The sequence below is a fragment of the Bombyx mori genome, chromosome 8 (genome assembly GCF_030269925.1).
Source record: "Bombyx mori chromosome 8, ASM3026992v2".
In the NCBI taxonomy this organism is placed as follows: Eukaryota; Metazoa; Arthropoda; class Insecta; order Lepidoptera; family Bombycidae; genus Bombyx; species Bombyx mori.
The window spans coordinates 10,280,194-10,308,129 of NC_085114.1; the positions used below are offsets into that span (position 1 = coordinate 10,280,194).

The 27,936-nt window shown below is 36.9% G+C and overlaps 1 protein-coding gene across 1 annotated transcript in view; it reads left to right on the top strand.

Moving 5' to 3' along the window:
• Positions 1 to 12,136: 12,136 nt before the first annotated feature.
• The window catches only part of LOC101742519 (dual oxidase maturation factor 1), a 69,690-nt gene continuing 53,890 nt past the window's right edge, over positions 12,137 to 27,936 (top strand). The window contains exons 1-2 of the mRNA XM_012695542.3: positions 12,137 to 12,351; positions 24,469 to 24,658. The gene's annotated coding sequence lies outside the window, so the exon portion shown is untranslated. The remainder of the gene's footprint in view (positions 12,352 to 24,468; positions 24,659 to 27,936) is intronic.

The following is a 27,936-nucleotide window of genomic DNA, read 5'->3' on the forward strand; positions in this document are numbered from 1 at the left end:
AAGTTACAACGGCTGTCCCACCCTTCAAACCGAAACGCATTACTGCTTCACGGCAGAAATAGGCAGGGCGGTGGTACCTACCCGCGCGGACTCACGTCCTACCACCAGTAATTACGCAAATTATAATTTTGCGGGTTTCATTTTTATTACACGATGTTTTACACGATGTTATTCCTTCACCGTGGAAGTCAATCGTGAACATTTGTTGAGTACGTATTTCATTAGAAAAATTGGTACCCGCCTGAGATTCGAACATCGGTGCATCGCTCAACACGAATGCACCGAACGTCTTATCCGTTAGGCCACGACGACTTCAAACCTACCACCTGTCACCTATCCGTACGACTTACAATACGCCCTATTGTAATATTACTATTTCCTCAAATTTATAAAACTTGCGATACAACATTGTCAAAAGTGATTCTAATGACAATTCCCTACTGGAATCACAATGGTGCACATTCTCCGCGGTCTCGTACGAACGCGAAAACGTTTTTTTTATTCCTACCTATGCTGATAGCCTTGAGAGGCTATTTCAGCTTCACCCTAACGTGTGTAGATGAGCTCACGGGGCTCAAACCGGAGTGTTGCTAACACTGACTCTAGCAAGAGCAGTGCTTCGCACCACCACCAGATCGGAAACGCGACCCATTGAGAAGATCCGGCGAGAAAATCAGTGGGCTGTGTCTATGGGTTAATTCGCTCGTCGAGCCCTTCGTCACAATCGACGGGCTCGATGAGGACGGTGACCGATGCTTGTGGTGCCTAAAAGCAAGGTTAATGGATCGGGACGCGAAAACGTAAAAAAATACGCATAGTTCGTAAGATCGGAACAAGATTATGTTGCAATTTCATTATAGAGTTGGTTTTTCTAAAATTAATTTGCTTGCAGATATTTATTATCGCTACACCACTACATTGTTATGAACGCGCTAATCCCGTTAAAAATCTACTCCATATCTATTGTATTAAATACTAGCTATAGCCCGCGACTTCGTTCGCGTGGAATAGTTACTTTGGTATAACGTTAAATTTTACCCACGACTTCATTTACGTAAAAGGTGAAAATATTTTTGAATAATAGAATGTTAAGGAGCTATTTAAAGTACCAAAATCACACTTTTTAACCGACTTCAAAATAGGAGGTTATCAATTCGACCTCCATTTTATTATCTGTGTATGTTCACCTATTTCTTGAGAATTAAGCCGATTATGATTTTTCTTTTTTTTTGTTCGAAAGGGTAAACTTCCCGAATGGTCCTGTAATCAGGATCTGATGATGGGATCTTGGAGAAATTGAGAAAAATCTACAATTTTCAAAGCCTATCTTGAAGTGATTTGGGTGTTTCTTGACATTCTTCCTATCCTGTGCCGCCGCGCACCAGCCGGTCGGCGCCTTGTAGATACGTCATTACGTATTACGCGCTGGATAATTATTTTGCTGTGATGTTTTTTAAAACTGCGAAATCTTCTAAGATACTAATCGAAATCAAATGATGAAAAGGGCAAATTTATTTTAAACTAGCTGACCCGGCAGACTTCGTAGTGCCTCAATCGATAAATAAAAGACACATCAAGGGGACACATCAAAGGGAAAACAAAATTGTTTGCTTTTAAATAGTTCCGAGCTTTTTTATATTTTCTCATCTTTTAAACCTTCCCTGGACTTCCACGAATAATTCAAGACCAGGTCCAGCCGTTCTCGAGTTTTAGCGAGACTAACAAACAGCAATTCATTTTTATATATAGAGATTAAGTACTTGTAATGAATAACGTATTCATTTGGATAAGGATTAATATCATCTTTATAAAAACATCTTCACAAATAATGCTTTATTTTAGAATAAATTTGGTTAGCATAAAAAAGGTTAAAGTGAGCCAACCTTAAAATGTAGACATATGCTGTCGCGGACTTTTTTTTAGAACAAACCTTTTTTAAAGGGGAACAGTTCTGTGTCAATTCAGCAATGCGGCAAACTAACCAATTTCATTTTTCAATTTCAAAATATTTAATGGTATTTCTACGGGAAACTGCAATAATTCCTTGCACCATTTTTGCTGTGAGATAACTTGTTTTCATGTATGAACTAATAAAATTGAGTATTGTTTTTAGATTTCGGCGGGAGCTTGGCATACCCATCCTCAGATTGCTGAGAAAATGTTGATATTATTATTCATTCAATATGCTGCACATTTAGAAAATGTTTTCTGTAACATAGTCAATGCCTAAACATTTGTATTCTAAATATAGCATAGTCTATCATGAGCTTGATAGACTTCACAACGCCCAAGGTATGAGATTTACATTCTGTTCCATATGAATGCGGACAAACCAATCTTGATGAATCGTATTTGAACAATGGCGTGAGAGGTTGGCTGCTCTCTCAGCTGCATTAAAAAATACTGTTGAGGTCATCCGTCACATTTCATAGTAACCCATTCTAAACGCTATATGGCAAACAAGTATCACTTTAATGCTTTTGTGAGTTTGATTTCAATAAGTATCAACGCTTATGATCCATTAACCCTATAATCTATATATATTAATACGTGAAGCAAAAACTTTGTATCCCTTTTTACGAAAATTGCGCGGACGGAGGAGTATGAAATTTTCCAAAGTTATAGAGAATATAAAGAAGAAGTGCACAACGCTAATATTTTTTTAAAATAATGCACAAAAGATACATTAAATCAATAAAGGAAACATTACACACACTACATACCATGTATTTGACGCACACACGCATGCATACTATTCTTTTCAAACTTTTGTTCTTGACGTCTGTGGTCAAATTGAGAATAGATTAAATTTTAATATTGTGTATCTTTATTAATATTTGTGTTAATATATGTGACATTAAAACTGCTGATTAATTTGAAAGTGATTGTACCTTATAATATCAAATCTAGTACACCGGATGACTCATAAATCTGCAGTGATTATATCCCGCTCCCAAACTTGTACACTTGGATACTATTTATAGTTCATAATTTTGAGACTCCTCGTAGTTCTAAGTAAAAGGTAGCACAATAGCCTTGTGTACACTCGTGACATACGTTCACTCAGCACTTAAAATGTTAATCTATTTTATGATTGATTTATGAAAGCGATTGTTGGTTTCGGCTCTTTCTGTTTTGGTGGTTACATCTCGCGATGAATAAATCCATATATTATAAATTGTTAAAAAGAACATTAGAAATTCACTTTTCGTACTTCAAAGGCTCAGCTCAAGTATCACAACATGACATTCTTCAAACAGGATTTAAAGAGAGTATTTCGTGAGATCACGTCACGACACAATGTTGATAGGATGATATATACACATGACTGCATTAGAGTATAGCTTAACGGTAGACAGCGGCTTGGCTCTGCCCCTTGCATTGCTGACATCCATAAGTGACGATAACCACTCACCATCAGGCGGGCCCTAAGCTCATCTGCCGACAAGGACAATAAAAAAAAAGACATGGCCCAAAATAAATTATGGAAATCGAGTTTGCCCACTGAGTTTCTCGCCGGATCTTCTCAGTGGGTCGCGTTTTCGATCCGGTGGTAGATTCTGCGAAGCACTGCTCGTGCTAGGACCAGTGATAGCAACAATCTCGGTTTGAGCTCACCTATACGTCAAAGAGAAACTGAAATAACTTCTCAACTATTAGCATAGGTAGGGGGGGGGGGGGGGTCGAAATGGAAAAAAAAGAAAAATCCATTACCATCCATAAAAATGTGAATGTTTTTGACAGAAACCAGTTTGGCGTAAAAAGATTAATGGTAATCAACTCAAGCTAAGCAGAGTGAATTAAAAATGAACTTTGAAATTAATTCAAGTAATGTTCCTCGTATATTAAATGTACCTATATTTCTCTCGCAACACAGTCGTACGCACAAATTGTTTCTACATTTATTTAAAATTTTATTTCTGCTGTTACAAAATAAATACTTCATAATGTAGTTTACTATGCTCTTAAATCGGTTGCGTGACCACCGTGATAATTTCTCCAATTGATGCCATTGAATACATGGTTAGTTTATGTAATATCAGTATTTGTACATCAATTCAAATATTCAAACTATCGGTAATTTACGTAATTGAATTTAATTCATTATTTACTTTGAAATCGTACTTTTTCTCATTTATTATCTTTTAGACAAGAAATATTTTGTTATTACCTAAAAAGAGATTTTAAAAAAACCTATCATTTTAAACATATAATAGATTCAAAAAATTCGACCCGCATAACACAGACGTGCAATTCACTACTAACATTTAATTTTGAAAATAAAAGAGACCGAATTTGTCATACCAGCAAATTTCCATTAATTCTAACAGTACTTAACACAAAAACTTACTTTACACCGTATGTGAGTACCTAATTGCTCTAAGTGCTGACAATGAGGTAACTTTCACAGCCTCCAGGCATTTGTAACAAAACAGATTGTAACAAAAACTAATCAAACACAAGGCTTTTAATAACAACAATAGATAGATCGACCTTTGACCTTTGATAGCACATTAATGTTCTCCTGTACTACAAGACAAGCAGTTATATTATTGATAATAAATTGAATCTGTCCATCATTGATGTTAACATACTTAAGTCTGACTCAAATTTTATTGTTGCGCGATGTTGTAAATTAATTTGACGCTACGCAACTTTATTATGATAATAATTATACTAATGTATTTCTTATTGCAAAATGAAATAAGTACAAAATGGCAAGGGCTTTTTAAAAAAAGAAGCAGATATATCTTGCCCAAACAAAGCCCTGGTATACTTATATCGAGTTATGCGACGGTACTGTGTCTAAAAATCTTTGGACAGAACCATTTTTTTCTAAGAGATACCGGGTACATTACTGTTGACTCTTCGATTTTCATGTTACAAAAAATCACTCTGAATAGAGGCTCATATCATTTATTAAATTCATTCATATTAAATTAATTCACTTAATCAATTTTAAATTAAAATGATTTCTCCTAGTGTGAATTTTAAACCAGCACGTATAATAAAATTCAAGGATTTTAATCTGAATTATAATCATTATAATTCGTTTGTGATTTTGAACCCATATTTCAAAGGGACCGGCACTAGTACATCCACTGCATTAAACATTGCCATACAATTAAAGATTAAACGTCATAATTGAATCTCAGTTTATTGTGGAGCAATATACTAGCACATTTAGCCTCCTGAGTTTCTCATCGGATCTTTTCATCGGGACGCCATTCCGAGCCGGTAATAGATAGATGTATTTAAAAAAAACTATAAATTTCAGAATTAAATTTTCCATTTCAATGAATATTTAGTATTGTATAATATGTGTTGTCTGCAACGCAACCAGTCTCAATTAATTCATTATAATTGTTTTAACGGTGAGCCAACGATCCGTGCCTCGACAATGATGTGCACGGTCTGTTTCTTAACTTATATAACTTCATTTGTTCTCTGAATTATGAGCAAAATACCACCTATGAATAATTTGACCTTTGACTTTTTTCCTGTTTCCTATTTATTGGTCGGTAGGGTGTACCACAATCCTGGGGACATCAGTCTTTTTTTTTTTTTTTTTATGATTGAAGGATTACTGGTGGCCCTGAGGCCTTTCCAGTTTCACCAGGACAGGTGGGCGAGCAAAGGCTCAGCCAGGAAGGGGTGGGATTTGCTAACAGCTGCCCGAGCGCCTCCGAAGGAGACCTAACAGCTCAAGAGCAGCTGCTTCGCGAATGAATCTACTACCGGATCGGAATCGCGACCCGCTGAGAAGATCCGGCGAGAAACTCAGCGAGCTGATTCATGGGTTAGGTTGCACGGCGAACTCTTTGTCGAGTTCGACGAGTACGGTTACCGAGGTCCCTAAGCCTGCTCCTAGAGCTGAAGGCGTCTAGTGCAAAGGTTATTGGATCTGATGGATCCGTAAGGACGTGTCTAGGGCGTCGACGGTGACTGGCTCCTGCATGATCAGGATTCGGGGAGTAGTCAGCGGCGGCTACGATAAGGCGATTATCATGACGCATAGCCTTATCGAAGTACCGTTCCGACGCTGACTTCATGTATTTCTGTATAGATTCGAGGCCCAGGTCGTCGTGTAGGTCAACGTTCCTCACGAACCACGGAGCTCCGACGGCTAACCTGCAAAAGCGGGATTGTAGACATTGAAGGGTGTCTATGTGCGTGCGGGCCGCGTGAGCGAACACCACACTCGCGTAAGTCATGACGGGCCTTATGCAAGTTTTGTAAAGTGTCACCTTGTTCCGAAGGGACATTTTACTCCGCTTACAAATCATAGGGTAGAGTCTACCGAGAATAAACGCGGCACGGTCACGGACTGATTTTATATGCGGGCGGAATGTCATCGATGCATCCAGGGTAACGCCCAGGTACTTGACCTTCCTGGCCCAGGGTATGGATTGACTAAAGAGAGTAATCGGGGGTGTGAGATTCCTCCTCCTAATACGGGAGGAAATCCGTGTGGAGCTTCCCCTCTGAAAGAGCACCGCAGTACTTTTCGCTGGGTTGATGTCTATGCGCCATTTTCGGAACCACTGTCCTAGGGCTAGGGCTGCGCTCTGAAGCTTCTTCGCGATTAGGGACTTGTTTCTACTGGAATAGTAAACAGTCGTGTCGTCGGGGACATCAGTCGCGGAGCAGTCATAAGTTCCGGCTTGACAAGCAAGACAGCCACAATCCAATCGGGACTTTAAAATATAATAATATGTTGCAAGCTCAATATTGCCATTCACAGTGAGATCTGTTTAAGGGTTTCGAAAGACTAGTCCCGTCGTGTACTTAACCTAAAAAAATCTATTTAAATGAAAATTAATGTTTCTCTTCCAATTAAACGAATTGTTTGGAAACGTTTGGTACAACCGTTCTTGGCAGTAAAATTTTCTGTCACAGTTTCTGACCATTAGTCATTAATCTGTAGGTGATAGCGATGCGCTAGTCTGTTCAGAAATCGTTGTCTTTCAATTAGCGATAGACAAAAGAAAGCGTGACCGGGTTCCACCAGTAAAAAGTACACAATGTGTGTTACTGTTGATACTTTAGTTGCTTTGCAAATTACGACAATTATCGATTATTATAAGTTCTAAGGTCTCAAGTATAGTTGTGAGCCCGTACGGGTAGGTATCACCAGCCTGGCAATTCCTGTCCCGAAGCAGCTAAACTATGCGTTCCGGTTCGTAGGCTAGGAACTGCCATAGTACTTATACAATTGACACTTTCATCATAATCACCTTTAATGGTGGGTGGCGGCATTCATGTATAATGGACTGCGGTTTCCCCTACCACTAGTACTACTACTAACACCACCACTACCACTACAACTACTACTACCATGAGTTCTTCCACTTATCTCTTAACAAAAGTATTTTAATATAGTTTCCATCTTATAATATCGAAATCGGATACTTATCCAAAACTAATGAACACTTTGCGTTTTATTTGGTAGTTAAAAATTTCAAGAGAAACATAAGTTATAATACAGGGTGGGCCATAAAGTTGAGCGGATTATAAAAAATCATATAAAAAAACTACAAAGCTCAGGAAAGAAAAAATATAATTATAATAAAGATTACAAATGGGATTTGTTTTTTTTAAATAACCTCGCTGAGATGTGTGCCATCTACACGTACACACTCTTCCAATCTAGCCCTCAAATTCGTGAAAACTCGCTGGCACATCGCTCGTGGGATATCAGACATTTCCTTGCGAATATTATCTTTGAGCTGGGCAATTGTCGTCAGTTTATTGGCGTAAACGCGACTCTTGAGGTACCCCCACAGAAAAAAATCCAGTGGCGGGAGATCTGGGCTCCGGGGAGGCCATGGAATGTCCCCTCGACGCTATATCAGTTTTCCATTAAAAATTTCGTTAACAACTGCCAAAGACTCATTGGATGTATGGGATGTCGCGCCATCTTGTTGAAACCAGGTCCTGCTGTTATAGGCTACAAAATTATGCAGTTGTGGAAAGAAAAAGTTACATAACATTGCTGTGTAGCGATCAGAATTTACTGTTATTGCCTGGCCTCGCTCATTTTCGAAGAAATGGGGTCCGATGATTCCATGAGCCGACATGGCCGCCCAAACCGTAACTTTAAGCGAATGCAAAGGTCTTTGATGTTTCAATTGGGAATTTTCTTCGGCCCAATACCGACAATTTTGCTTATTGACAAATCCACTTAAATGAAAATGAGCTTCATCCGAGAAGAGGATATTGTTCAAACTTTGAAAACGCTCTAACATTGTTTCGGCAAATGCACGACGTAAATGGTGGTCATTTGGTTTCAATTCCTGTACTAATTGGAGTTTGTATGGGTGTAATTTAAGATCTTTGGTCAAAATACGCCTTAATGGTGATCTTGATATGGCGAGCTCAGCTGATCTCTTTCGGGACGACTGCTGGGGATCGCGCCGTACAGACACCGCGACTTCGCTTACATTCTCCTCCGTTCTTATAGACCTTGGACGCCCCGCAGGGTTTAATGTCGAACCCGAAGACTCAAACTTTCTGACCCACGATCTGATCACACTTTCACTCGCACATTGGTTTAAATCATGTAAATTAAACTTAGAACGAAATAAACACCGCGCAATAGTGCCTGAATCGCCATTTTTGTAATACGCTTTCACACAAAAAGCACGCTGCTCACCGGTAAAACGCTCCATGGCAACTGAATTTCCGAGAACCAAGGAACCTATCCCCACTACCCGCACCCCGCTCCCGCTTTCCTGTCGCGAGTAATGTGATTTTGAAATTCGAACGCCTTTCTGGCCCACCCTGTATTATTGAAATATTTTTATACGTGCGAAGTATTTCTGAAATTTTAGAAAGGTTTGGAAAATTTTAATTCGGAGAACTTATTGAAAAACAGTTGCGATATTTTGTTATAAAAATAATATTTTTGCACAATATGATAAATACTTGGGACTTTTGTATACATGTTTGACAGTTCGTCCTTCTATGATACAGCAACAGATGGACATGTTTTTTTTTTTAGAATTAGTTCATGAATTAGATAAACAATATAACGTGCAACAGACCATGGAATACACCAAATTGCTTCTTTCACAGCATAATTTATAAAACCAAGTTGTGATGTACTACTTATTAATAGGTATTTTTTACCTATGAAGTTACCGTTTGACAGTGCCTATGTATGGCTCGTAATAAATTCTAAATTCAAATAAATTTTATTTAAAAAATATTAAATTCTATTTTTAATTTCATTCATTTGTTTATTGATTAGTGTTTTGTTTTCACTACAAAGTTATTTCTTTATCCACATTATGGATATTGTCTATATTAGTAGTAGGTAATTATGAAATGCGAGCTCGAGAGAAAAATTGTTTATTTTTGATAATCGTAATCGGTCATTATTTATTGGTTAAGTTCTGGTTCAGCACCTGGGCAATGCCCAAACCAAAACTTACCTCTAAAACGGAAATTAGCGTACGTCTCATCTGATGGTGTTTGGTTACTGTCGACCATAGAATTCAGCAATGCCAGGAGCAGAGCCAAGCTACTGCCTACTGTAACATATAATCCATAATATAAGGTAATAAAAAATTATGTAATATGCTAAATTTCACGACGATTTTTTCAGGGCTGATCACAGCTTGGTTCCAGACTAAAGTATTTTTTCCATTTATTTGAACCTTAGATTTAAATATAGTAGTTCTTCTTCGAACTTTTCCAGTGGTAGACATAATTAGTTATTTATCAGTAGTAGTTAGTTCCAACGTTCCGAATAATTCACCGTTTTCGTGTTCACGGACGACTTATTTAGATGCTTTATTTCTGTCTGGGTACATATTTATGTAAACACACACTGATAAACTAGGTAGCATCATGCAAGCGTCAAATCGATACATATTTCCTCATTACGGGCTAGTAGCAATGGGGAAGTATAAATGAATAGTTCCGTAAAACTGTCATTATTTAGTCGAAGTTCGATGACTTGTAAATTACATGTATTTTTTTTTATTAACCAAAGCTGTGATAGTACATAGTTACAAAACTTTTTTGGAATTGAATAATCCTATTGGTAACCATAATTGAGCTGTAAAATAGGTATTATTGATCAATAACAACATATTTTATATTATATATACATAGATATTTTCTCATTCGTCTCTATATATTATATTTATATAAATTAGGTAGAGATTTTTTCACTTTGCCTGGAAATCGTATGTCTTAGTGCAATTTAATTTAATAACCCTTTATTTAGAATCGAATTGATCCAGTAAAGCATAATCATTGGATCGTCGTTGATTTACAGTAATGAAAATTGATTTGTGTTTGTGATTGAATATCTTGACTCATAGCTTCACTGATCAACTCTAAAGAATGTCTATGAATAGTTTGCAAGCTGTTTTGAGGGGTCACGGGTCAAGACTGGTCTTCGAGAATACCTTTGAAGAAACACACGGGTCGCGATATTCACACTGGTCTTTGAAAATACTAAGTATAACCAGAATATTTTTGAAATAGTGAATAGTTAAAATATACTTAGGTATATGTACATAGAAACTGTACTGTATTACTGTATCAACCATTCTACCTTTTCTCATAATGACTTCTTTCCGCTGCTATAGTAATCGGCAAACTTCTTGAGCAAATGACCTTGACTGCGCAGAACCGAATTTTAGATCACTTTGGTGGTGAGGGTGAGGCGCGACGGCAGGGGAAATCATATCGAGCGCGTTATTGGTAGATCAGTCGAACCTTGCGTCCCGCACCGCGCCCTCATTCCGCTTGCTCCCAAAAGTACGCTTGCGTACAGTGGAAAGTCTATCGTTATTAATCGTTAAGTTATTTGTTATAATTGCTTGTGGACTTTATTGCCATTGCTATTTGTTGAGTGTTTGTTGATTTTTTATAAAACATACACTATGCCGTGACAAACTGGTGTAGTACTTAAAAGAAAGGGTAGAAAATTTGTGTACGATGTATATTGCTTCATTATAAAACTAATGGGGGAAGAATGATATGGAAAAATTAAAACAGACTTCGGAAGCAACAAAAACATCAGTGAGTACTGTTAGGTGCATTATTAACGAAGCTAAAGGCTCTGGCTTGCTCGCCGTGTTTCGGACTCCGGGTAAGAAAAGATCAGGGAAGAAGAAAGTTACCGGAATGGATAGTTTCGTTCAATCTGTAATAAAAAGATGTAATCATAATAACTACATAACAAGCAGCGAAACTCCGTACCGTAGAAAGGCTTCGAAAAATTTAAAGAAGATATAAATTTTAATGGCTCGGAATGAAGCTTACGACGAATTATGAAAGAGCTAGGCTTCAGATGGAAGAAAAGAACAGAAAATAATCGGAAGCTGGTAAATGAAAAAAGTAACATTCGATTACTACGAATCGAATATCTTCAAAAAATAATTAATTATAGACAAAAAAGAAGACCGAATCGACCGAGTTGTAAACTACGCCGATGAGCCCTATGTCGACTCATCACGATGATAGCGACTCGGGTGATGAAAACAGTGATGATGATGATGGTCAAGATTATGATAACGAAAAAAAAATTACAAATACCAGCTTCGCTTCAACTGAACCAAGACCTGGCAACAGCTCTAGTTTTGACTTAATAGAAGGAATATCTATTTTACCCCAAGATTAAATTATTACAATTATTAACCTATATGTTTTGTTGACGTTCTAATAAATATATAAATAAATACATATGTTGATTTTAATAATTTAATAGCATTATGACGCAGAGTAAGTAATGTTTTTGCACGTGAGTGTACCATGCGCAAACTTACCCCCACTACGTCAACAAATGCTCAAGAAGTTTGCCGGTTATTATAACAGCGCAGCGCGGAGGCAAAGTTTTGAAGAGACGATCATAGTGAAATCGTGAAGCTATTTAGTATGGGATAAAATAAGGAGACAGTGTCGATACTGTCGTATTGCAACCCGACTCGTGCCGTTCGTGCATATAGAGTCAAAATTGAAGCGCTTTACAAACAATCGTTATATAACGGAATACTGATTTAACGTTTAGACTGTCAATATGAAAGCTATTTGTGTGTTTTCATATTGTGAACAAAAGAAAGATATGACTAGTCGTCCTTTTCTAACGCACTTTCGTTCTACGGAGTTGCAGGAGCGGCGCGGCGTGTCGCAGTGCACAGAGTGAGCGCGGGCTTAGTTTTAAGCGATCGCGCGGCGAAGGCGCTCTCTGCCGGCGACCTCCGTAATTTTACAACACGACATTTCCCGGTGCTAGTGTAGTGCTAAGCTAAACTCGTTTTCATCCGCTGGATATCCGTATGCGTGCATTACGTACGGCAACAGGACAGTCGCGGCCGCCGGTCCACTGTGCAGGTGTGTGAGATATTACAGTCGGCGAAGCGGGATATCGGATAATTATTATTATAATCGGATGCGGCTGCACTCAGCCCGGCCGCGCACTGCCCAAGCCGAAATCCTTGTCCTCAATTGAAATTTAAAGCGTATCGTATTCTGATCTAATGTTGCCATTAGATACGAAATATTTTTTTATTAACTTTATTTTAAAGCTCAACTAAGACATGCCTTTGCCTTATAAAATAAATAAATGAAAATGTCGTTTTTTAATTCGTTTTAAACAACATTATTACGATTTAAAAACGTTTCGTCCGCGTCTCATTACTAGTTTGATGCAATGACCGCTCTAAATAAACATTTATTAGTTTAAAATCAATAATCTTTATTAATAGCCGTAACCCGCAAACCAGTCGTGCTGCAAGTTTCAACCTCTGTTGAGATTGGCCATGTAAACCAATATTTCAGGTTTCTAAATCACAGCCTTCGTTTTGTGAATTATTATTAACTTGACACCTCGGTACAGTCATTACACCACTCGTCTCGGTGGCTACTGTGAAATTTACAAACTTAAATATTTGCTTAAATAGTGAGCTTCGAATTTTGAAATGATAAGTCAACTTGTCACTGAGACATTTAAAAAAAAAAAAAAACAAGACTAAGTTATCTGCACTGAAATTCCTATCAGCGAGACGTTGATAGGCAAAAGGTGAACAATATTGCCTAAACGAACGTCGCAAGAATCAAGAAAGCAACGCCTTATTATTGACGAAGAATTTTGTAAGACCGTAAATTTTTGACACTATTGCAAATTGTTTCAAACAAAATAGGCAATACAACTAGTGTTGCTGTCAGCTGTAATTAACACCGAATTCAAAATAATTCTAACACAAAAAAAAACATAAGCCAGTCTATTTTCAGATTTGTCCGAGAAAAATCTTTTTTTATTTTTATTTTTTATTGCCCTTGTAGGCAGACGAGCATACGGCCCACCTGATGGTGAGGACCGTCGCCCATGGACTTCAGCAATGACAGGGGCAGGCCCAAGCCACTGGCTACCGTTGAGTACTTAATAAAAAATTAAACGCATATTTAACATACCATGGGTGGGCAGTTGATTTCATAACCCACCTAGCTTTAAGCGATCACTGGAGCTCATAGGCACCACACAAATAATGATCTGAATGGCGCCCGTTACCTACCGTCAGACACGTGCTCAAAACCTCAATTCTAATGGTTCAATGATTGTCTTACCTTTTAAACTCAAAGACAGATTAATTGTTCTACTACGTTCAATGAAAATTTACATTAGGGGTAAGATACCGTATTGTATGTTGCTGATGACGTATTATAATCTCGCACGGGTATGTACCATCATTCTGCCTATTTGTGCCACGAAGCAATCATATGTTCCGGTTTGAAGGGTGGGTCAGCCGTTAAACAATAAAAATGCGATTTTGATCTCTTGAAAAACTTCATATGCACACATTACATAATTATCGCCTTTGACTATTCAGTTGAATTATAAAGATTGTCACTCACTGATCTTAATCGATAAAGATTAGAAGACTAGTCTTATAAGTGATGAAATTTCACTACGATAAATCTGCGCGTGTTCTAAATAATAATAAAATCGAACCGAATATTTGCTATACAGTAATTGCTCTTATCTGTGTGCTTAGTGCGAGTTTTTTAACGTTCTCGATAGCGTAAAAGTTAGCTCATATTTGTATGGAATGAAATCGTTTGCCTACGTATGCCGCTAGGGGTGCTGTTCCAACTGCGTACAAACTTGGATTAACTTTTACGCTATCGAGAACGTTAAAAAACTCGCACTAAGCACACTGACCGCGACGGGTCAACGTAAAGCCGCCGTCGCTCGAAATATGTCTTGTCGAATTCCTCGGGTTCACTCTCGGTGCCTTTAGGCCTCACAAGCACCGGTCACCGTCCTCGTCGAACTCGTCGACTACGACGAAGAGTTCGACGAGCGAACTAACCTATAGACACAGCCCCCTGAGTTTTCCGCCGGATCTTCTTAGTGAGTCGCGTTTCCGATCCGGTGGTAGATTCTACGAAGCGCTGCTCTTGCTAGGGCTAGTGTTAGCAAATTATGTAATGTTGAGCCCGTGAGCTCATCTACCCGTCCGGATGTAACTGGAATAGCCTATTAGGCTACCAGCAAAAAAGTAGAGGAAAAAAAAGTAATTGCTTGTTTTTTTTTTATTTATTGCTTAGATGTGTGGACGAGCTCACCTGGTGTTAAGTGGTTACTGGAGCCTACAGACATCTACAACGCAAATGCGCCACCCACCTCGAGATATAAGTTCTAAGGTCTCAGTATAGTTACAACGGCTACCCCACCCTTGTTCAGTGACAGCGGCAGTTGTAATGAATCTGTCATAATGACAACGGTATTTTATTAGTCTGCCAATGTAATAAAATACTAATCTTTGAGGTGTAGATCAAAAATTGTTAATAAAAAAAAAATCAAATTATTTCGTTCATACGTCACAGATACTTTAAGTTTTACAGTTAGCTTAATATACCAATCCGATTATATATCAGATAAAGGTTATTTACTAATCGTTTTGTAAATCTCATTCTTACGATTCAAGTATATCATGTGTTTTTTTTACATCTGATAGCATGTAAAGGCATCGTATAAAAATAACAAAAAAGAATGACCTAGAAAAGTTTACAATACAACTTTAATTTTAGATCTCGTCCGGGCGCAGCTGTAATATCCCCTTAGACTATGAGCAAATCGGTAGGGAAAATAATAATAATAATAAAAAAGAAAAACAAGAGAAAAGTCTTGCAGTAGAAGTACTCTGTCAATTTTAAAGAGCTTTTTTTCATAATAAATTAAAACTGACAATTATTCTAGCTTGTTTATTTTGAGGGCACTCTTATTTTTCCACAAAGCACTTATTAAAGTAACAGATAACAAGCAAGCATGAACTGCTCAATGTAACTTTTAAGGGAGCAACTAATTAAATCCATTTAAATAAGCACCAACCGTGCCTCGCACGTACAATGACCTCTTTATGAAGAAACATTCGGAGGTTTAACAATTACAAACGGTTGATATTTCGTGTATGCATCTACTTAACAAGGTATCATTAACTGTAACAATTTTTATGCAATAGTTTTTAATACGTAATAGGTGTCCATTTGGTTATGTCAAATTACGCGAAAAAAATAATATCGGGGAATGTTTATAATTGATTGAAATAAAGATTATTTTAGAATAGGATTAAATGAAGAGAGATAGTGAAAATTTCTAAATGTTAAATTGAGTAAACGCACATTTTGTTGCAGTAATTATTGAAAATTACACTTACACGTTGCACTCTTTAAGAATTTAGAGAAAAAAAATTGTACTCAGTAATGGTATGTATATTTAAGATATTTCATATCAAAAACTTCGATTCCTTGAAATTTTATGGTACTCACCACAATAACTGAATAATCAAAGACAACAAATTAGACGATAGATAATTTAATTAACCATGTATTGAAAATGCCGGGGGATCTTATGGGCTATAGGTCTTTTTTTTTGTTCCCTCTCTACTGAGGATCGCGACCACATGTGACTTTCTTCCTCTGTGTTCGATCATGGGTGGCATGGACCGCATGGTACAGACTATCACCAAGTGCTTCTCTTACTAGAGCTGACCATCTGGCTGGTGTTCTGCCCACGGTGCGCTTCCCCTCTATGCGACCCGCAATTATGAGCTTCTGTAATTGATGTCTGGGAGACTGCATGATGTGTCCGAAGAAGCTCATAACACGTCACTATCTATCTATCTATTCTATCCTACCTATGCTGATAGCCTTGAGAGGCTATTTCAGCTTCGCTCTAACGTGTATGTGAGCTCACGGGGCTCAAACCGGAGTGTTGCTAACACTGGTCATGCCAAGAGCAGTGCTTCACAGATGGGCTGTGGAGGCTGTAGTAAAATAGTTTTAATTATTATATTACGACACGTAAAATCCGAAGCGAAATTCTAGAACATATTTATCCAAAGTTTTACTACCGATATTATGACTCTACTAATACAAACGATCTGAATTTTATGATGTTTTGGGAAATAAACAACCTTGTTGTGATATACATATATGTAGGTAATTGATCTTCCATATTTTATAACCATAAAAAACCACAGCGTCAATGACACAAAAATCTTAATCTATTAAAGTTTAATAGTTAAACTAGTTGAATCAGTTTTCATCTAATATATAAAATTCTCGTGTCACAATGTTCGTTCCCATACTCCTCCGAAACCGCTTGACCGATTCTCGTGAAATTTTTTATGCATATTCAGTAAGCCTGAGAATCGGCTACTATCAATTTTTCATACCCCTAAGTGATTAGGGTTGTCCACTAACATATTTTTTTTTATTTGGACTTTTTTTTTTGTTATAATGAAGTATTATGTGGTTGAATGAAATTTTGTTATTTTTAAACAACATTCCCTCATCGTTCACAGCGCTCCAGGCCTTTTTCACTCATATTCCACATCCTTATACACTTCCAATAAGTTAGTAAATTTTTTTTCTACACTAGAAATTCTCTAGAAATCTCATATATGGCAATACAAGGTTTGCCGGGTCAGCTAGTATTATTATAAAATTTCAAATAGTATGATGACCTCGATATTTAGAGCATCTTCAAACAACACATTATAATTTTTTGGTTGATGAAACTTATACACATAAATCAACAAAGACAATCAAAAATCTATACAATTTGAACGCTGCTTTAATCGTTATATTCGTTTGGATTTTACATTAATTAAATATATTTATTGGTTTTATGTATAACATCTATAGACAATCAATTTAAGTAACCAACTCGAGATCATTGGGGTTTTGACTTCGACGATATCTAGCTTTATATACCGCGACTCCCTTTTCAAATGGGAATGAATACGCAATTGATCCACACATATCTGTACAAATACGAATATTTCCATGAAAAACAAAACCAGACTGTTAAAACCGCTGATATTCTCGATTTATTTTTTTACGATTGAAAAATTTGAACTCATAGGTTGGGTGACCGCTCACAAATGTTAATCCTGTTGAAATGTTGTGTTAGAGAAGACGCTTACATATGCTCTGGGCAGCGGGTTCGATGAATCAACAACCATTCATTCTTCTTCTTCTCAGTCGTACACTCCTGGCGGAATGGTCGTGGTTACGTATATCTTAATGCTTGGTTGCGGCTTTTGAGAGACTTCTCCACTTCTCAAAAGCCGCAAACCATTCATTACCAAAGCTAAAAAATCAACTACCAGATCCTCAATTATGTGCCTTCGATGAAAACCTCGTAAATTGTCATCAACAGAATATACCAAGGCCGTCAATATTGAGGAAAGGATTTTATTTATTTATAGGTCCAGTATAATGTAATAACGTTCCCTTTATCATAATTATTATATTAGAATATTATAGGTGTTTCTTTTCTTCACGGTAGCTTAATCATTTTAGCTTCTAATTCAATAAAATATTGAGAAACTTAATTTATGTACATATTTATGTATGTGTATGTATAATGTATACATTGAATTTGGCTGAAAAGTAATAAAAAAAATTAGCAGCGCATTATGCAATGCGCGTTTAACTTGATCTCCCAATACATACAAAATACTTGATTTTGCCAGAATGGGTAAGTAGTATTGATTATTATATTACACCGATGTCCTCAGTATAATCAATTCATCATGTTCAAAAATTACATTCAAGTGCTGGGGATAACCTTCTCTCGCGCGATTGTCGATTGTTTCAAACATTAATTATTATTGTGATCGGTCGTTTAAACAATCACGAGGCTTAGGCCCACGGACCTGCTAACCATTGTCAGTACAGTGTCGTTCTCACAGGTGCAGGCATGCTTTGAGATTTTAATAGTGATAAGGTACTCGCGTGTTTTCATCCGCCTTTAATGCACTTAAGTTTGGCTGTGTCCCTGACATTGTCAATATGCATGGGCAACGCTTCCCATTTACTATCCGGTCGGAGTTTAATACTCTTTATGTCTGGATAATCACGGCTGTTACCTAATATCTGGCCTGGTCTAATAACATAAATAATTTCAAATAATTACTACAAAGCGGCAAAACATAAATTCTCTTACAAGTTTGTCGATCTCATAAAATTAAAAAATATGGGGTGCGCAAGGCTATTTAGACACCTATTCCACAGACACGATTAGTTACGATATTATTATTTTTACTAATCTCGTAATCAAATATTGCTCTGGGAGTCCAGCATACAATGAGTTCGAACTGTACTATAATGCGATCTATATCTGAAGCACCAGTTTATCCAAAGGTAATAAATAATAATAACTACGTTGTTAATAACTTAAAGTTCTGTGAGCAACTTCTCTATGATTTTCTGTGCGAACTAATAAGTCTCTAGTCCTTAGTTACGCTGTCAAGGTAAGATGTTAATTTAAAATTATAAAATATATAGATTTTACGGGCTAAGCTGTTTCTAATTATGCACGTCCTAACCGATTTTGGGCCCAGTATAACAAAAGTCCTTATAAAAATACAATTGAAACTTGTACCCCATTTTCCAAGAAGAATCGTAGCATTCCCTTTATAATCGAGAGAGATAGAGAGTTGAGAAATTATCCTCACATCTTATGCACTAAAAAGGTTTTTCATTGACTTTGAAACGGTGATTATCATATACAGGACAACGGCAAATAAACTTTGAATACTATGATTACAAACGAGAGGGTGACGTTGTAGTCAAAGAAGAATTTCGGGCAAGGACGCCCGTGATGAATGTTTGTGCGACCACCGTTGCGCAAATCTCACGCGCACGCTAAAGACTCTTATTACTGCCTCATCGACATAAATCGATTAAATCAATAGAATTTTTTTAAAAAAACGTGTGGCACTCTGGAACTGCCGCGGTAAAGCTATTGCATAGCATTTTTTATCAACTTAAGCAATTATAATTTAATATTAAAACAATAATAAAACGAGACCACGCTATATCAAACATTAATAAAAGCAAAACCTTAACTGTCCCCTTCGTCATCACGTCATCACAGGGCGTTACTGTTTCCCCTAACATAGGTCAGAGTCTTTTTACATCCAATTCGTATTTAGATTTTAACTTACACCCTATCCATTCATAACTGTCCCCTTCACAATCATAAGCTAGACCGCGCGAGTGAGAGATGGGCAGACTTTTCATGATGCGCATGCAGTGTGACGTCACGCTACGCGCTTATTCACAAACACTACACAAGCGCAACTTGTGAATGTGTTGAACGCGAGCTACATGGTAGGCGGAGTGAGGGGTGTTAGGTTTCTTTCGTTACGGAATTTCATGATTCGGTCGCCGCGTCCGTGATAAAAGCTATGCAATCGCTTAAAAATATATAGACAATCCTTTCTCAAGATATTGCGTGGGATTGCTTACATAATTGAGAGATAGCACATAAATAATGATACAATTTTGCAATAGACAAAATTATTATTAAAAACTTTCCGGCCAACTCTGTTAAAGAGAGATATAAGGTAATTCATATTCAAAGTACAACAAATAAAAACAAAAAGGAAATTCCAATTTTAAATATTTCATGTTCAACAGCCTGAAACTAAGGGTGGCGAAATCATACTAGACATTACCAAAATATCCAGACCCTAACTACTAAAATATAACATAATATTTATTTTCAAAAAAAGTATTCGTTCAGGAATCGAACTAATATACCATGATCATTAGTCATTAGGATCGTAGAGCACTTTACCACCGAGGCGCTTGAACTATCATGTCCCATAATTAAAACGAAAATATATCAAAATTGTTTGAATACTAATCTTGGTTCATTCAACTCTTAAATGAAAGTTACCAAAGCACTAGCTAGTATTATAGAAGATATCGATCAACTAGTCACTCCAGTAATCACATTCATACGTTTAAAAAAATGACAAATTTTATCAGAAAATGTTTATATTGAAATCCTGATCACGAATACATTTGCATTATTTATGATAGAAGAAAATTAAATATTAAAATTAATTAGTAGAAATTTGGCATTTACGTGACGGATAAAAAATTAAAAGAATAAACAGAGCGACGCAAAAACTGTTCTATTAAGTTAATTAGTATAAGTTAATTAGTACTAAGTTAACTGTTCTATTATTATTATTATTTTTTATTGCTTAGAGGGGTGGACGAGCTCACAGCCCACCTGGTGTTAAGTGGTTACTGGAGCCCATAGACATCTACAATGTAAATGCGCCACCCATCTTGAGATATAAGTTCTAAGGTGTCAGTATAGTTACAACGGCTGCCCCGTCCTTCAAACCGAAACGCATTACTGCTTCACGGCAGAAATAGGCGGGGTGGTGGTGCCTACCCGTGCGGACACACAAGAGGTCCTAAAATTAATTAGTATAAGTTAATTAGTATTAAGTTAACTGTTCTATAAGTCTGTTAAGTTCTAAAAGAGTTATCGACATTAAAAAAATTAGACTTACATTATCCTTTTTGGTTTTAGTTATTTTAGTTATTTTGATAGTGCGGGGAAAGCTAACTACAAAAATAATGTACTAAATTAAATTAAAGTTGAAATAAAACATAACACAAAAATACACGTAGGTACTATGCATATGTAGCAATAAATACTTATGCAAAATTATGCAAACAGAAAGTGTCGCTTGATTTACAGCACAGACTTACAAATGAAACTATTTACACCGTCTACCATAATCATCATAACACATGACATTTTGCGCACTTTCATTATGTGATTTCAGATGTGTTGCAATGCGTTAGACAAATGTCGGAGACACCAGAATCAGCGTCACGCAGCTAGTGTCAGAAAAGATCTTAATCGTCATGTTCGAGATTGCGTTTTCCTCTTGTTTACTTAAATTACTTAAGATCATGTACTTGTCGCTCGGTGGATATTTTTAGATATGAGTTTTAAATAAGAAAATAGTAAGTTTCGTATGAAACAATGGTTGGTATGACGCTAAAGAAATAAAGACATACAAACATACGTTGTATTTATTGTATTATACGTAATGTAAAAGAAAGGTAACTTTTTTAATTTTTTTTTATTTCTTAGATGTGTGGACGAGCTTACAGCCCACCTGGTGTTAAGCGGTTACTGGAGCCCATAGACATTTACAACGTAAATGCGCCACGCACCTTGAGATACAAGTTCTAAGGTCTCAGTACAGTTACAACGGCTGCCCCACCCTTCAAACCGAAACGCATTACTGCTTCACGGCAGAAATAGGCAGGGAGGTGGTACCTACCCGTGCGGACTCACAAGAGGTCCTACCACCAGTAAATGCACAAAAATGTGTTTAGAATATATATAAACACATTTAGAAGCACATTTAGAGAATTAAAATTTTTAAACGATAGCTTCCAATATCCAACGGACACATATACTGGTAGTAATAAATAAACTCACGTTATCAAGTCGTGACAAAGGCCGAAATACATTCGGCCGCGATCTAAGATCCATTAGCGTAATGAATAATTATATAGCGGCTTCGGATTCGGCCGCGCAAATGCCGTACTCAGCCGCCGGCTCCTGGCGAGGTCGACTTTTGCAATCTACATTAAAGTGCTCGTTAAATACAAATTTAAAGCAGGATAAAGCATCCTGATTTATGTTAAAATAAGCGAGCCTGGTCGACAATGTCACGCACTGAAAACCATCTTAAAAATAGGAAAAAAGATCCAGAGCTTTATTACAAAGCAACCTATTGGGTCTAATAGAAAATATAAACGATTCAGGGACTCAAACGCACAGAAAAAACATCAAAATTGATCCACCCTTTATAATAGAACTTAGAGCTCAAATATCTCTGGTGTTTGATACATTAAATATCTCTGGTGTTTACTGATGGTAGGACCTCTTGTGAGTCCGTACGGGTAGGTACCACCATCCTGCCTATTTCTGCCGTTAAGCAGTAATGCACTTCAGTTTAAAGGGTGGGGCAGCCGTTATAACCATATTGAGATCTTATTAGACCTTATATCTCAAGTTTGGTGGCGCATTTGCGTCGCAGATGTTTATGGGCTCCAGTAACCACTTAACACCAGGTGGGCTGTGAGCTCGTCCACCCATCTAAGCAATAAAAAAAAACAAAAACAAAAACCTAAATCCAAATTCACAGTTATTATTGTAAAGTGTACAATTGACTTACACATAAACAAGTGATACAACAACAAACAAATCTTTTAACCGAACTCTGCATACCTTTCTCTATTCTCACAAACTCCCCAAAGTTTTTGACAACTAAAACTGATATTGTTTCATTTCGTTTTCCAGAATTGTCAAATCTCAAAATTGCTCTACATGTTTCCTCGCATTTAATATATATTTCCATAACTTATTCTATTAAAAGAGATAAGCTGGCGATTAAAATCAATTGAAAGTTTTACCATTCTAAGGCTGTAACTTAATTTGCTTGTATTTCGACACAGTGAGACTTATTTGAATCCACGACTCGTTTATAAATATTTGTATTGTAATCAACTATGTTACAGAACGAGCGAGTGACGCGACATAGCTTCTCACGATCTACTCTCGGGACGCTAACGATGTTTTGCTCTCGACGTGATCTAGAATAATTGATAAATTGTATTCACAGAGTCATGCTCTGAAGTTACGTTAGAAACGACACTTGTTAAATATTTCTGAATTTGGCTTTAATCACAATTTTGACTTTAAAATTTTCTTTTGCTTCGGAGAAATGAGTAGCCCAATATGTTGAAGTGATACTTGAAGTGTCCCCAGGCAACCCCGGGCGGCTTGGTAGTAGTAGTGCCGTACCGTGGAGACCGGCGTCGTCGATTATCGCCTCGACGACCCGTCGGTCGGGCGTTCTCTAGGTGGCGCCGCGAGTCTGGTTGTAGTGTTGACTGCCGGAACCCCCCTATTCGGATCGGATTTCTGACCCCAGACGGAGATCGGACGTCGGGTGTAAGAGTGCATGGGAGTCGTTTAGTGCGGTAGGGCCCTAAAACTCCCGCGGTCTGCTCCCAACATCAGCAGATTGTCAAATCTTCAATTTTTTTCGATTTCAAGGAGGGTGGCGCATTTACGTCGTAGATGTCTATGGGCTCCAGTAACCACTTAACACCAGGTGGGCTGTGAGCTCGTCCACACATCTAAGCTATAAAAAAAAAACCACATACCCCGCGCGCTCACTTAGGCGCGGAGACCTCGTAGGAGGTTCGACCCCCGTACCCGAAAAAAAAGTCCCCAGGCAGCGCGAAAGATTACCACAGTGACTATTACTGCACCTTGTTTCTCAAGAAAGTGTGATACGTCAGTTAACTCACCGCGAAACGTAGATATAGCATATAGAAACGCACTTTGTTGATTGAAATCTGAAAGCTAATGACACAATTTATTAACAGCTACTCACATGAACATTAACAGTATACTTTAAAATCTATTGAACACATTAACCCTTAACCCATAACTTCAATTTCAACAATTACATAATGTTTCTTTCACGTAGTAATCGTTATGTCTTTTCATCAGAAACATATTATACCATTATGTAAAATATATCTGTAATTAACGTTACTAGAGGTCCCGCAGTAGTCGAAATTCGACTATAATTAATTGGAATTGTAAGTTTGTACACTATTATGATTGTATTTTTATACTTCTATAATCAGAAATTTCGCCAAGACTACACTATAAAAAATATTAACAAAGACAAACAATATTTAATCTATTCTCAATTTGACAACAGACGTGAAGAACAAAAGTTTATTGTTATTAAATAGTATGCATGCATGTGTGCGTCAAATACATGGCATGTAGTGTTTGTAATGTTTTCTTTATTGATTTAATGTATCTTTTATGCATTATTTAAAAAAAATATTAGCATTGTGCACTTCTTCTCTATATTCTCTATAAGTGTAGAAAATTTCATACTCCTCGCGCAATTTTCGTAAAAAGGGATACAAACTTTTTGCTTCACGTATTAATATATAGATATTTAACTCAAAATATTATTCCGGCTGAATCAGGCTCTATGTACTAACAATACAAAGTTCTTGCAAATTCTTAAATTGCAATATTTACATGCGTAACTAATTTCAATATTATTTTTGTTACAGGGTCGTGTTAAGGTGTAGTCATGAGACATTCTGTGAATTATTCTAAATGGTAATAAGTGTTTATGTAATAATGTCATATGTGCGTCGAATGTGATGTGCGCGTGTTGTGTAATGAACAGTGAAACGCGCCTAAACTGAGTAACCACGTGGCAATGAAAAGAGAAAAGTACAAGACCTTCATTGAAAACAGGTGAGGCCTGTCATATAACTTACATGAGATAAATACTCCGATGTCTTTGTAAGCATATATGTAATAAGCTTATAAAGTATTATATGTCTACATTTTTGTTTTTATTGGCGACATTACGAATGCTTATTAGGTGCTATTTTAATTTAATATACATAAATCAATCTTAGTTCACATAGTCTATGCGCCCGCCTAAACTTACTACAAACCTATCTAGTTTTAAAATACGTCTAATATTTACGTATTTTATGTAGATTTATTCATCAATACTAATTACAATTAAATATGATTCTTATACTGATTATATAAGACAGATTATTCGAATACCGAAATGTTCCACCTGCTCGAAATTGTCAATCTTCTTTGGCCGTCAACTGGAAAAATATTATAAAATTATTTTTGTTTCATCAGACACGGATAATATAGGCCTACAGACAGGCCTATGCACTTTTATAAGCACCTATTTATTCTAATATATGTATTATCTCCCGAATGCCTATTCGTCATTTGATATCGAGATCATAATCTTGTTCGCTTACACTGGCGAATCTATAATTCGTGGATAAACATAACAATAATAAACACGAATATAGGCCATTGCAGTGAAGCCGAAAAGAATATCATACACTACCAATCGTATTAAATATTATCCATTTCACACTTATTACGAAACAACATATTGTTTGTTTTGAAGAATGCACTACAAAGTTTAATTTATGCCATGAGCCGCCCAAGCGGATGGAAAGGAACCACAATTGTTGTGTTACTGCAAATAACACAGGCTTAGCGTATGTAATTTATATGCGATTTTTCGGCATGAAATTACAGAAGCGATAAAACGAAACATATTTGATCAACAACAATCTTAAAGGCCGTAGCTTTTTTACAAAATACATGAAAAATATCGCAATCCGAGGTGTTTTGCGATTATCAACGGAAACCATCTAAATATTAAGTGTTATTATGTACGTAAACCGTTTTTCACGCACATGATTTATGAAATCTCAAATTAGTGCCAAAATAATGACAACAGTGATAGGTTGAAGTTCGCAAATACAAATTAATGTAAACAGACTGAAAAAAAATGGAAAACAAAATAACGCGAAAGTAAAAAAAACTTTTTTTTTAATTGCCCTATTTCATAAATTTATGATTTTCAACTTTAAAACCTGATAAATATTTTTTAATCAGCACGTTTTCATAGTTTTCAGCAATCACCTAGTTTATATTAATAATGTTTTTATTGATTGACATAGGTGGGCTGCTAGCCGTAATGGCCTAAAGGATAAGACGTCCGTTGCATTCGTATCTAGCGATGCACCGGTTTTAGAATCTTGTTGAGAAGTACCAATTTGTCTAATGAAATACATACTTAACAAATATTCATGATTGACTTCCACGGTGACGGTATAACATCGTGTAGTAAAAATCAAACCCACAAAATTATAGTTTAAGTAATTACTGGTGGTAGAACGTCTTGTGAGTCCGCACGGGTAGGTATCACCGTATTTCGGCCGTGAAGCAGTAACGCGTTTCGGTTTGAAGGGCGGGGCAGCCGTTGTAACTATTCTGAGACCTTAGATCTCATATCTCAAGGTGGGTGGCGGCATTTACGTTGTAGATGTCTATGAACTCCGGTAACCACTTAACACCAGGTGGGCCGTGAGCTCCTCTACCCATCTAAGCAATAAATAAATAAAAGATCCATCTGGTTAGAGCGGTCACCGGAGCCCAAGGATACTATACTTTGAGTGCCATCGTTTACATTAAGACATTAGACAATAAGAGAGTGATATTTGAAGAAGTTGATCAAAAACTAAGGCCTTGAAACATTGACCCGCCCGGTTTCTTGAAAGCGAGACTGCATTGTGCTTAGTGCGAATTTGTATGCAGTTTGAACTACGTTTGCGTGTAGAGGCGCCCTTAGGGATAAACGTAGGCATACGTTCCAACTCCATACAAATCTGAGTTAACTTTTACGCTATCGAGAACCTTAAAAAATTCGCACTAAGCACACAGATACAAAGATGTGTAAGAAGAATATTAGAAAAGCTAACGGAGGTCGTATTTTCTAATTAACAGTCGGTCAGAATTCGAAGATCCTCTCGATCTTTAAGAGCCCCGTCCCTGCATACATAACTTCTTATAAAGTACCTTAACTCTATAAAGTAACACATCATACACATTTATGAAGATGCACAATTTTAAATGTCGTAATTTAACGACCGATGCCGTCGAACACAATGTAGACTGTACAAAACGGCCGATTCACAGCAGTGTGCCAGTGGGCCACTTATCCAGCAGCTGATTTCGTGATGATATAATTGCCGGCGTGCCGGTGACGTAAATTCTGGTAAGACTCCGTCCGAGTGAGGTGAAAGTTTTAAGATCGACTGCACAAAACACAAAAAACCCTGACACAGAGAAACGACCTGATATGTCACAAGTAGCGCGCGAACACACGTGTGTACTCACGCCCCTGCCTCACCATAATTTGTATCCAAATAATACAAGCGGAAGCATAATATCAGAGAAACTCATTGACATTTTAAAAAAAAAAACGAAGTTGTTCAGTTTTAAATTTCTTACGCAATTATTGCACCTCGTGTTTGCGGTTTCTCAAAGAAAGTTTTACTTTCCGTCGAAACATAGATACGTCATACGCACGCACTCAGACATATTTATATTCCTAATATGGATTCCGGAGTTTCGTTGTCAGTAACGCAAAATAAACAGAGTAAGACATTTATAAATGCTTAAAGTAAGCTTTTATAGTTTCGCCGGCGATAAGTTTATAAATCCAAAACAAAAACTTACACGTTACTAACGGTATCATTCTACATGTAATACGGTATAATTTCATTACTGTTTCGCTATTATATAAACCAAAAATAAAACATATTATATTCGCACCTATAAATTAAAAAATCAATTAGTAATATGAAATTCATTAATTCAATTCAAAATAAAACCGGTTCACCTCATTGTAACCTATGACCGCACAAGAAGTCTTCTAACCAATAAAGAATGATTTGAAAGTAACAAAGAAGATTACGTGTGCGCGCAGAATCGCCATTAACAGTGGAATCGCTCGAATCATGACCGTTTTGACCGCGTACCGGAACGAACTCTGGCCCCACCAATGCAGAGGCAAATTAAAATATCTGTTTAGCTATCAAAACATATTTCTGGTATCTTACAAATTAATAAAAACGGTTACGTTTTTTATTGCACTAACTTGACAGCTCACGGTTCCGGGGTTCAGTAAACATCGGAACCCA